The sequence below is a fragment of the Vicugna pacos genome, chromosome 6 (genome assembly GCF_048564905.1).
Source record: "Vicugna pacos chromosome 6, VicPac4, whole genome shotgun sequence".
NCBI classification, from domain to species: Eukaryota; Metazoa; Chordata; class Mammalia; order Artiodactyla; family Camelidae; genus Vicugna; species Vicugna pacos.
The window spans coordinates 30,570,796-30,582,159 of NC_132992.1; the positions used below are offsets into that span (position 1 = coordinate 30,570,796).

Consider the following 11,364-nt stretch of genomic DNA (forward strand, 5'->3'; position numbering starts at 1 on the left):
ATGTTCCTCATGGCATATGTTCTCTCTCTCTGTAAAAGCCAATAAAGCCATCTTTGTTCAACCACAGGTGTGTTCCTGAAGATCTTTGCATTACTGGGAATCAACAGTAGCACAATACCTAGCATAGAGTAAGAGCTCAAAATCCCTGTTAAATACTTTCATCTCAATTTTTTTACTTATAAAAATAATATGTAATTGTAACAAAGTCCAGCAATGAACATGTGTATAAAGATGATGTATTTCTTATCTTCACTCTCATCCCCACCAGTCCTGGTCCTGATAGTCAACATGTCTAAATTCCTATGTCCGATATTCAAAAGTCTTCATAATATGTTTTTTACATCACTTCCAAACATGAACTCTCAACTGCAGTCACTTAGCTACTGTACCCTAAGGTAAATGAAAAAGTCAAATTGCAGTGAAATGAAAGGAAGGAAGGAAGGAAGGTAGGAAGGGAAGGAAGGAGAAAGAAAGGAAAGGAAAGAAAGAAAAAGAAAGAAAGAAAAGAAAAAAGAAAAGAGAAAGAAAGAAAGAAAGGAAGGAAAAGAAAAGAGAGAGAAAGAAAAAAGAAGGAAGGGTATAGAGAAGGAAGGAAAGAAGGAAGGAAAGAGAAAGAAGTCAGGGAGGGATGAAAGAAAGAAAGAGGGAGGGAGGAAGGAGAAAAGTAAAAAAAGAAAAGAAAGAAAACAATTTGGCAGTTTCTCAAATAGTTAAACATAGAGTTATCATATGACCCAGCAAGTTCATTCATAGGTATAAACCCAAGAGAATTAAAAACATATTCATACAAAACATGAATATGAATGTTCATAGTAGCATTTTTTGTAATAGCCAAAAAGTAAAACAACCTAAATCTCCACCAACTGATAGACAACAAAATGTGGTATATACATACAATGGAATATTATTCAGCCATAAAATGAGTTAAGTATGGTACTTGCTACAACACAAACTTTGAAAACATTGTATAATGTAAAGTAAAACAAGCTAGACACAGAAGGCCATGTATGGTAGGATTCCATTTATATAAAATGTCCAGAATAAGCAAATCTGTAGAGACAGAAGGTAGATTAGCAGTTGCCAAAGACTAGGCAGAGGGAAGAGTGGAGAATGACTGCTAATGGGTACTCAGCTGATTTGGGGAGTGATGATGATATGCTAGAGTCAGATAGTGGTGATGGTTGCACAACATTGTGAATATACTAAAAACTATCTACACTTTAAAGGGGTGAATTTTATGCTATGTGAATGATATTTTGCTAAAAAAATTTGTACAAGAGTGCTCATTTTCCCACAGCCTCCCCAGCACTAGATCTTACCATGCTTTCTCATTTGTCTGCTGATATGAGAGGTGAGATTGGTATGATGTTAATTTTCCTCCCTTGAATTTAACATTAAGTGCCACAAGAGCTTAGGAAGGGGAGATACTAGTGTATGCTACAGACAGAAATTCATTGGAGAGGGAAGTTGTGGTTGACCTGTGGCTTGAAGATAGGAGGGAGAGGGGAACACTCGTGTGCTGAGAACCTCCTGTGTGTCTTTTACTGTGCTGTGGTCCTTACATCACTGTCTCATTTAATCCCTGTGACTGTTACAAGATACATTATATACCCATTTTACAAAGTAAGACCCAAAGAATCTGTGTTAAGTATCTTTCTCAAGTTGCACAGCCTAACATGAGGTGAGGCTCTCCAGGTTTAAAGAACAGCCTATAAGCAAAGGTGTGGAGGTGATGGTCGGTGGAATAGTTGAGTGACTCCCCTGACCAGAGCTGAGGGTTCATTTTGGGAAGTGATGTAAAACAAATAGAGTAGGTTGAGAGGACCCATATTATGAAGGTGTTGAATACCAGACAGAGGAATTTAGGTATGTAAATTCTGAGGAGCAGAGAGAAAGGCTGATAAGAAGGAAGAGGAGAGCAAAAACCCTAGGTAACGTCCCCTCGTGACCACAGGTATCCATGACACCCAAACTTGCCGCCGCCTCTGTTTCAATAAATCCTAGCACCTCCGTCTCCACACCTCCTCTCAAATGTTCCCAAGAAAAGGAGTAACTGACATCAAATTACTGCTGAGGTTTTCAAAGGATGAATTTGTGGAACATTAATATTTTTCACCCTTTTGTGTTGAGTCCTAAGAGATATTTATTAGATACCGATCGTACAGTTTGAGGATGGAAAACTACGGAGGAAGATAAAACCCATCACAATGAGAGTTCTCACTTATTCCTCTTTGTCATTTCTCCACTTTTGTTTCCTAAACCCTCTAAGCTTAGCCCTACAAATTTTTCCTTTTTCCATGGTCTTACCTAGCCATTTGTGTTCTGCTGCCCTCTGCTGGTCATTGTGCTTCCATCATATGCCTAAATAGAAAACAAAAAACATCAACCCACCCAGACATAGTGTGAAAGGATACTGATCAACTGAATCATCTAGTTAACTGAAGACTGACCAGAAAATCCTTTTGATATTGAGTATTAAAACCTTTCTAAGGAGGGGAGGGGTTAGCTTAGTGGTAGAGTGCGTGTTTAGCTTGCACGAGGTCCTGGGTTCAATCCCCAGTACCTCCATTAAAACAAACAAACAAACAAACCTGATTACCTCCCCCCCACAAAAAAATTTTTTTTAAATAATAAAAGCTTTCTAAAGTGTATTTGTCCACTTTTGGACCTTGGTATATTCGAAACGATTTAATCTTTCTCCACACAAGAACTCAGGAAGTGTAATTTGTTGGGACAGGCAGTGGACAGACAATCAGACCATGGGCATTCCAATCCCAGTCCTACCACCAACCAGCTATGTGTCCTCATGTAAGTCGCTTCAAAGCTAAGACCAGTGAATCTAAGTTTGCCTGTACTCATTTTTCCCTTGATAATATGACAGTTCTCATAGCACTTACCCTGTAGAAGGAAACGGATGAGTGAACAGCCCACTCAATGTAGTGTGCATGAAGCACTGTCCTGGAGTAAACACAGGATGCTGCCAGAGCTTATGGAAGGAGCACACGACCCAGTCAGAGTCTGAGGGTACATGGGAGGTGGCAGGAAAATAAAAATTGAAGAAAGGGGACCAGTTATAAGGGTATTGCAGTGATCTAGAGAAGATGTAATGGTGACCTGATCTAGAACAGTGCTTTCAAAGTATGGTCCACAACAAGAAAAGAAGAGAAACTGAGAGGGAGCTTTAGAAACTATTATAGCAGTTCAGCACTGTTGTACATGATCAGCAGACTCATCTCCCTGAACAGCGTAAAGACTGGGTGTTACAGTACTAGCTGTACATACAGGTCATGCACAGTGAAACCACATTTAAACAGGTGATATTTTAAGGTTTGCCTGTAAACTATAACCCAAAGTATGTAAAAATAGAGGAAACACACACATACACATTCATTTTTATATCTTACTTATACAATAATTTAAATTTTAATGTATAGTTTAATATTATAAGTTAAATTTAGGAAATATAATTTATATTATATTTAGCTCTAATTTGTCTAAGGCAAAACAAGCTTTATGGAGTCTTTTTCAAGAAAAGACATATCCTTTCTGATTGCAGCTATAGTAGTAAATCCAATGATAACAATGGAAGTGGTTCCCAAGAAATAAACTGAGTCCATACTAGTTTACTTAGAAGTATGAACCCTCATATATTTTGAATTATATGTATAGCTATAATTGACCATGAGATGCTAAAACTGCAATGTGTTATTTGCAGAGATATATTAGCCAGTGAAACTATGAAAACTTAAGCATTTTTATATACAAAACATAAAGAAGTAAGTTCAAAACCAAAGAGTTTTAAAGAAATGTTATTGAATTAAAAAGGAGAAAAAAGTAAATGTTCAATATTCCATTGAACATCAATGCTCTGAAATCTTCTCATAAAAAAGCATTTTGAGTTGCTAAAACAAAGAATATATACAATTGCTGAGTCATTACAGAAAGACTATATCAAAGATGCTTGCTAGCAAATCTTGAATGAATCCATGGCAAAGCTAGCTCAACTATCATTTTTCAGTGGCTCCACAGCTCAGCATATTAAAGCACTAGGTCATAGAATAAATATAGTTAGCAAATTATTTTACATGCAACTTGATGGATACACAGCTACTGCTAAAATTATTTGTGTATGGGTGCAGCTTGAACATGATGGTAATAAGAGGAATTCTCTTCTTCAGCTTCATTCCTGACAAAACAATTAGCTCTAAACAGACTATAACTATGAAGGATGACATTGTCATCACATGTGTTTGGGGTTTAAATATGGAGTATGTATATTCTGAAGATGCAGCTGTAATGACAAGAAAAGCCCCTTTAGCAGTAAACCCAAATTTAGGCATTTACTTCATAGTTGCAAATTTGGGTACTTTATTTTAACTTTAGGCTAACTACTTATATGATTTGGTGAAAGTGAGTTTCTGGAACTTAAAGCTGAGGCATTCTTGTCCTGGCTATGATCAAATAGGCATTATCAGATTAACCTTCCCACCATTAAAAAAAAAAACTATAAAATTTAGGCACAATATAAAAAACAATTGCCTGCAAGCATTGAACAGCAACCAAAGCAGGAATAAAATTATTTAGAAAAGGGAAGCACATAAGCCCCACATTCAGCCAGGCTTTCTATTGGAACATTTTATGAGCTATTAAAGGAAGGTGGAGCCCACACAAGGGACAGAAGTCTCACTAGTCAATGATGGCAGAGATAAGAGTTCCAGGCTGTTGAGCTAGCTGGGATATTGGGGGCAAATGTCATGAATTTATGAGATGATGTAACAATGGAAAAAATGGGAATGATTCTCACTTTGAAGATGTATCAGCTATTAACTTTTCTTAAAACCTCAAAATTCAGTATTAAGAAAACAAACAGCCCAATTTAAAATGAGCAAAAGATCTGAATAGACACTTCACTCAAGAAAATGTATGAATGATAAATAAACGCATGAAAAGATGCTCAACATCACATGTAATTAAAGAAATGCAAACTAAAACCATGAGTTACCATCACACACCTATTAAAATGACTAAAATCCAAAACACTGACAATAACAGGTGTTGACAAGAATGTGGGATAACAGAAACTTTCATTCATTAAGGTGAAAGTGGCTATGCCACTTTGGAAGACAGTTTCTCATAAATTGTACATTTACCATATACCCAGCAATCATACACCTTAGTATTTACCCAAGTGATTTGAAAGCTTATGTCAATACGAAAATCTGTGTAAAAATGTTTATAGCAGTTTTATTTATAGACAGTAAAAGCTGGAAGCAACTAAGGTGTCCTTCAACAAGGGAATGGATAAACTGGTACATCCATACAATGGAACATTATTCAGTGATAAAAAGGAATGAGCTATTGAATCATGCAGCAACATGGATGATCTTAATGCATAGAAAGTGCAAGAAGAACGACCCAAAAGGCTACATATTGTATGATTCCATGCATATAATATTCTAGAAAAGGCAACACTATAGGGACCAAAAATATATATATTAGTGATTGCCAAGGGTGAGGGGGAGAGAAGTGGTAGACTACAAAGGGACTGCACAGGGGAACTTTTAGGGTGTAAGGACTGTTTTTATTATACTGGGGTAGGTGGTAGATACATGACTCTGTACACTTGTCAAAAGCTACATAATGCACAATATCAAGAGTGAACCCTGATGTAATCTGAGGACTTTCGGTGATAATGATGTGTCAGTGTGTGTTCATTGACTATAACAAATGCACCCTTCTGATGTAGGATGTTGACAGGGAGGCATGCACGTGTGAGGGCAAACGGTAATTTGGAACTCCCTATCCTTTCCACTCAGTTTGCTGGGAACCCAAAACTGCTCTAAAAAATGGAAGTCTATTTTAAAAATACTTTTAATATATGTAACCCAATGATTATTGTCAAAAACTGTACAACTAGTCTTTATTCTCCTTTGGGCAGTGACAAACAGAGGCAGACAAAAAAAGTTTTCCACAAAGTTTTTGCTGTAGAGGAACAGACTGTGGACCAAATTGTCAAGGCTCACATTCCTTAAATGATCAGTTTTTTCACCTACTCCCGTCATTCACCAAGCCCATTTTGGACACTTCAATGAGAAATAATCTTTTCCCTCCCTGCTAGCAGGAACAAAAAGCTTCAGGCCAAAACAGTAGTTGGCAGAGTCTAGAAGAGGCTGGCACTGTTTAAGCTGCCTTGGGGAAAGCAATACCCAAAGGATCCCTATCCCCCCAGGCCTAATCCAAAGTCATAGTTGTTTTAACAGTTTAGAAAATAAACTTGAAGAAACAAAGTCATAACAGAAAAACCCAGAGTCCCCAGGCACCAGTTTAAGATTCTGCAGTAGCTCTGCTTTGGTTGATTAAAGCAGGAGTTGGAGGCCCCTGAGAGCCAATTAGAAAAGAAAGCCAGGATGAGGGAGGGAGAAATGATTCCAGCAACTACCAATTAAAAGTAGATGGATCCACAGCACCAAGGGACCGTGATTCAAACTATTGCGTCAGCCAGCTCCCTAAACATGAAGAGGGAGCAAAAGAGGGAGGGGTGAGGAAGGGAGGCAGAGATGTCCCACACTCTGGCAAGCTTCCACTTCTTATCCCAAGTGAATACACACCTGACAATTAGGCACGAGTGGTGTTTCTTGATTAGCCATGCAGAACACACCAAGACCATGCCATGTGAGGGGCAGGACCTATAGGCAGGGAAGCATGCCCAGTAGTTAGACAGGGTGCTGCTGGCACAGCAGCCTTGCTTCCAGTTTGGAACTGCGCTTGTCAAGTCAGATCACATGTGACTCATTGTCCTTTGCGTAGAACAATGTTATTTCCATCACCACCCTCCCCTCCAGCCTGTACTTGGAAAATATCTGCTTCCTTGATTGTCACAAAATCCCTGTGGGTTTTCTCGGGTATGTATTAGCATTTCCATCTAGGAATTTTTAAAAGTTAATAGTGAAGTTCAAGAGATCTGCCTAAGATCATACAGGCAGTATTATTTGTATATTTTAAGTGATATGCTCGTATCATAGAATAGAGTATCTCTCGAAGAAAATGGAGTGGTTACTACAACAAAGGAACTAGGGGTCAGAAGTGGAAATGAAGGTTTCTTTCCTCTTACTTTTTTGGTTACTTTACAATTTTACACTACTATGTTTATAACTTCCTGAAATTAAATGAAAAAGAAAGTTACAATTAGGGAACAGAAAACCGCAATCCAGTTGTCTTTCCGACATATAATGCTGCCTCCCACCCTAGGTAAAAAGGACAGAACAGTTTTCTTTCTCTTGTATCTTCTCACGTATTCCCTATTCCATCACCACCATCTACATATACATAAACACGTACAACTTTCCATGAGAATTTTCCCATGATTGCGTGCTCTGTGCAATCTGCCAGGAGCTGAGAGTGCTGAGAACCAAGCAAGTGATAGGGAAGTTGAAAATGTGATTCTGGCTTACAGGTAGAGTAATCCTAACAACACAATTTCATTTGGGGAAAAAAAAAAAAAAAACCCCACAGCATTTCTGTTCAAATATTTTGAGAGAATAGAAAAATTAGCTAGCACTTCAGCACGAAGGATCAATATTAGAAAGAATGAAGGCGGCCATCATTAAAAAGTCCACAAACGATAAATTCTGGAGAGGATGTGGAAAAAAGGGAACCTTCCTACATTGCTGGTGGGAATGTAGTTTGGTATAACCATTATAGAAAACAGTATGGAGTTTCCTCAAAAAATAAAAATAGACTTACCATGTGGTCCAGCAATCCCACTCCTGAGCATATATCCAGAGGGAACTTTAATTTGAAAAGATATATGCACTCCAGTATTTACAGAAGCACTATTTACAATAGCCAAGACATGGAAACAACCTAAATGTCCACTGACAGATGATTGGATAAAGAAGTTGTGGTATATTTATACAATGGAATACTTACCCAGCCATAAAAAAAATAAAATAATGCCATTTGCAGCAACACAGATGGACCTGGAGATTGTCATGCTAAGTGAAGTAAGCCGGAAAGAGAAAGAAAAATACCGTATGATATCACTTATATGTGGAATCTAAATTGACTGGCTGGTGACTCCTAACTTTCACTTCTCCAGCTCTTCTGACAACTCCTTAAGGTCTAATTTGTATAATCCCTTATCCCATAACTCATAAAGGTTCTGGTCCTCTGACTGAACCATGAATGATACATTCCATCCTCCTGTTCCCTAATTCTGACCTCCATGCCCCATATTCTGATGAAGAATAGCATAATTTCCACTGTCTGTCTGTCTGAAAGGCTAAAGATCAAGCTGACCTACAAGAGAAGCAACCACCAGAGCAGAAGTCCTGTTCTATTGGCTTTAGAAGCCAATACATTAAAGTTTCATAATCATTAGTATTCTGCATACAAGGCATCAACACCCTCTATGTTAATCTATCTTGTATTCCTAACTCACCATCTATCTGGCCAGCCATTTGTTATCAAGTCAGGCAATGTCTAACACTCACAGATGTATATAATAATGTCTAGAACTCAAAGATAAATATAAATTAGTGACTGTCCTTTAAGAGTTCAAACCATATAATCAAGTAATCATAATACAGTATGTGCCACATAATATATGATGTACAAAGTGCTATATCATTTCCTAAACATATCCCCCTAATTTTTTTTCTTTAATATAGTTTCCTCAGACTTGGATGGCCTCTTTACATTCTACATCAAATTTATAAGTAGCTAACAATTATTTTTATTAAAAGACGCTCAACGTCACAAATAAAGGAATGCAAATTTAAAACAAGGAAGTGTCATGTTGCCTATCAAGTATAAAAGCTATATCCCAGCTCATGAATAAGCACTCTTATAAAGAAGGTGAAAAGAGGATATTATGAAGATAAAAATTAAAACTAGTGAAATAGGAAAAAATATACAAAAGATGAGGGTAAACAAAGTCAAGTTCTCTGAAGACTTGCAAGAGGCAAAAAGCTGAAGAAGAAGAGATAAGGTGCAAATAAACAACACCAGTAGAGAAAAAGGGAACCAAATTACTGATGCCAAAGAGAATAAAAAATTAGGGACGTACTACGAATATTTAGAAGAGTAAATTTGAAAACGTAAATGAAATGGATAAATTACTAAAAAATTCAAAATATCGAAACTGAATCAAGAGAAAGCTTAAATAATTCAATGCAATAAACATTAAACAATTTAAATCAGTAGTTAATGCTTCCGTAAAGAAAATGCCAGTACTGATGATTTTACAGGAAAGTTCTACCAAAAAAAAAGATAAGCTGATTTTATATAAACTTTTCAAATAAACATACAGGAGAAACATTCTACTCATTGTGTGAGGCTAGCATAAATTTAATACCAAAACTAGACTAGAACAGATTCAGAAACAGAGTATAGACTCATAAACTAATATCATTTGTGACCCACAGATCTGAAATCCTAAATATTACACAAGTAAATCCAGCAATGTATAAAAAATTACATATCCTGGCCAAATAAGGTTTGTCCCAAGAATGCAAGTTTGGTTTATTAATGAAAAGCGGAGTACTCTAATCCACCACATTAACAGATTAAAAGAAAAAAAAATCATCTGCCACCTCAAAAAAAGCATCAGATAAAATGTAATGAACTTTTCATAATAAAAACTCAAACAGCCTTGATATCTGAAAGTAAGAATATGTAAAAACCATACAACAAACATCTTACTTAATATTGAAATTTTGAAAATATTTCCTTTAAGTACAGGAACAAGACAATGATGCTTGCAATCATCACTTGTATTCAGCATACTAGAGATCCGAACTGCTGCAGAAAAGAAAACAAAATAAAAGGCAAAAAGACTGGAAAGGAAAACACAAAACAGTTGTTGTTTATACACTGAAAATTCAAAGGAATCAAATTATTAGAATGAGAGAGTTCTAAAAGGTCACAGCTACAAAAAAAATATGAAAAATAGCCAACTGTATATTCCCAAGCATAGTTAGCAAATGTAATTTTTAAAATTCTACTATTTACAACAGCATAAAAAACTATGAAGCATCTAGGAATAAATCTAATAAAAGATAAATAAGACTTTCAGAAAAAGTATACAATTACACTGAACAACAATGAAAACTTAAACAATGAAGAAAATTATGGATAAAGTAGGTATAAATACATCTATTCTTCCTAAATTGATCTGTAAATTCAATAGAATCCCAACCAAAATCCCAGAGGAGTTTTTCTTAAAAATTTAGAAACTGATTCAAAAATGTAAATGGGCCACTTGTTAAGAACAACATGGTCCACTGTTATTCTGATTGGATACTGACTTTTCATAAAACTATAAGACAATATGGTATTGGAATAGAAATAAAAAAATAGACCAGAATAGGTCAGATCAAAAGAGTTCAGAAACAGACCTACATACTGTATATGGCAAGTTGGTATAAGATAAATGGGGCTTTAAAGATTAGTGGGTAAAGGATGAATCTTTAATAAAAGGTGCTGGACAAATTAATTACTCATGAAAAAAAAATTATATACCTACATCACCACATAAAGAAAGTCCATAATGAAAGAAAAGGACAAAATGATAATTCATAAAACAATAGAGGGGAAATGTCTTTGACTTCAGGATAGGAAAGGACTTCTTAATACACAAATAGCACTAACCATAAAAGAAAATATTGATAAATTCAATAACACTGAAATTAAGTTCAGTTTTGTTCAACAAAAGATCCAATACAGAGAGTTAAAAAAAAAAAAGACAAGCTAAAAACTCTTAAGACGTTTGCAGTACATAAAATGACAAAAGATTACCACAGGAGATAAATAAATCCTACAATCAATCTGAAATCCAATACAGAAGCGGGCAAAGGCACGAATAGGCACTGTATCATGAGAAAATATAAGTGGCTTGTTAAATATGTGAAAAGATGCTCAAACCCATTAACAGTGAGAGAAATGCTCATTAAGGCTATAGGGGAATATCACTCAAACCTCCTATATTTGGGAACCCTAGAACATAAGACAACATAGATGAAGATGCGGAGCATTAGGAAGACTCACACACTGACAGCAGAGACATAAATTGGTACAACCACTTTGGAAATGTTTGCTGTTTCTCAAAAAAGTTGAGCACATGTAACTCCAGCAATTCTATTCTTGTGCCTATACTCGGAAACACTGGTTCTCATACGTTAGTATGCATCAAAATTGCCTGGAGGATTTGTTAAACACAGATTGCTAAACTCTTCCCCAGAATTTCTAATTCGGGGACAGAGACCTGAGAATTTGCATTTCTAAGAAGCTTCAGGTGACACTGATGCTCTTGGTCTAGGAGCACTGTTAGAGAACCACTGCTATAAAAGGAACTCTTGCATTTAC

General features: G+C 36.2%; 1 protein-coding gene across 1 annotated transcript in view; it reads left to right on the top strand.

The window, feature by feature from the left end:
- The window catches only part of PARP2 (poly(ADP-ribose) polymerase 2), a 77,600-nt gene that overhangs the window by 9,761 nt on the left and 56,475 nt on the right, over positions 1 to 11,364 (top strand). The window lies entirely within an intron of this gene.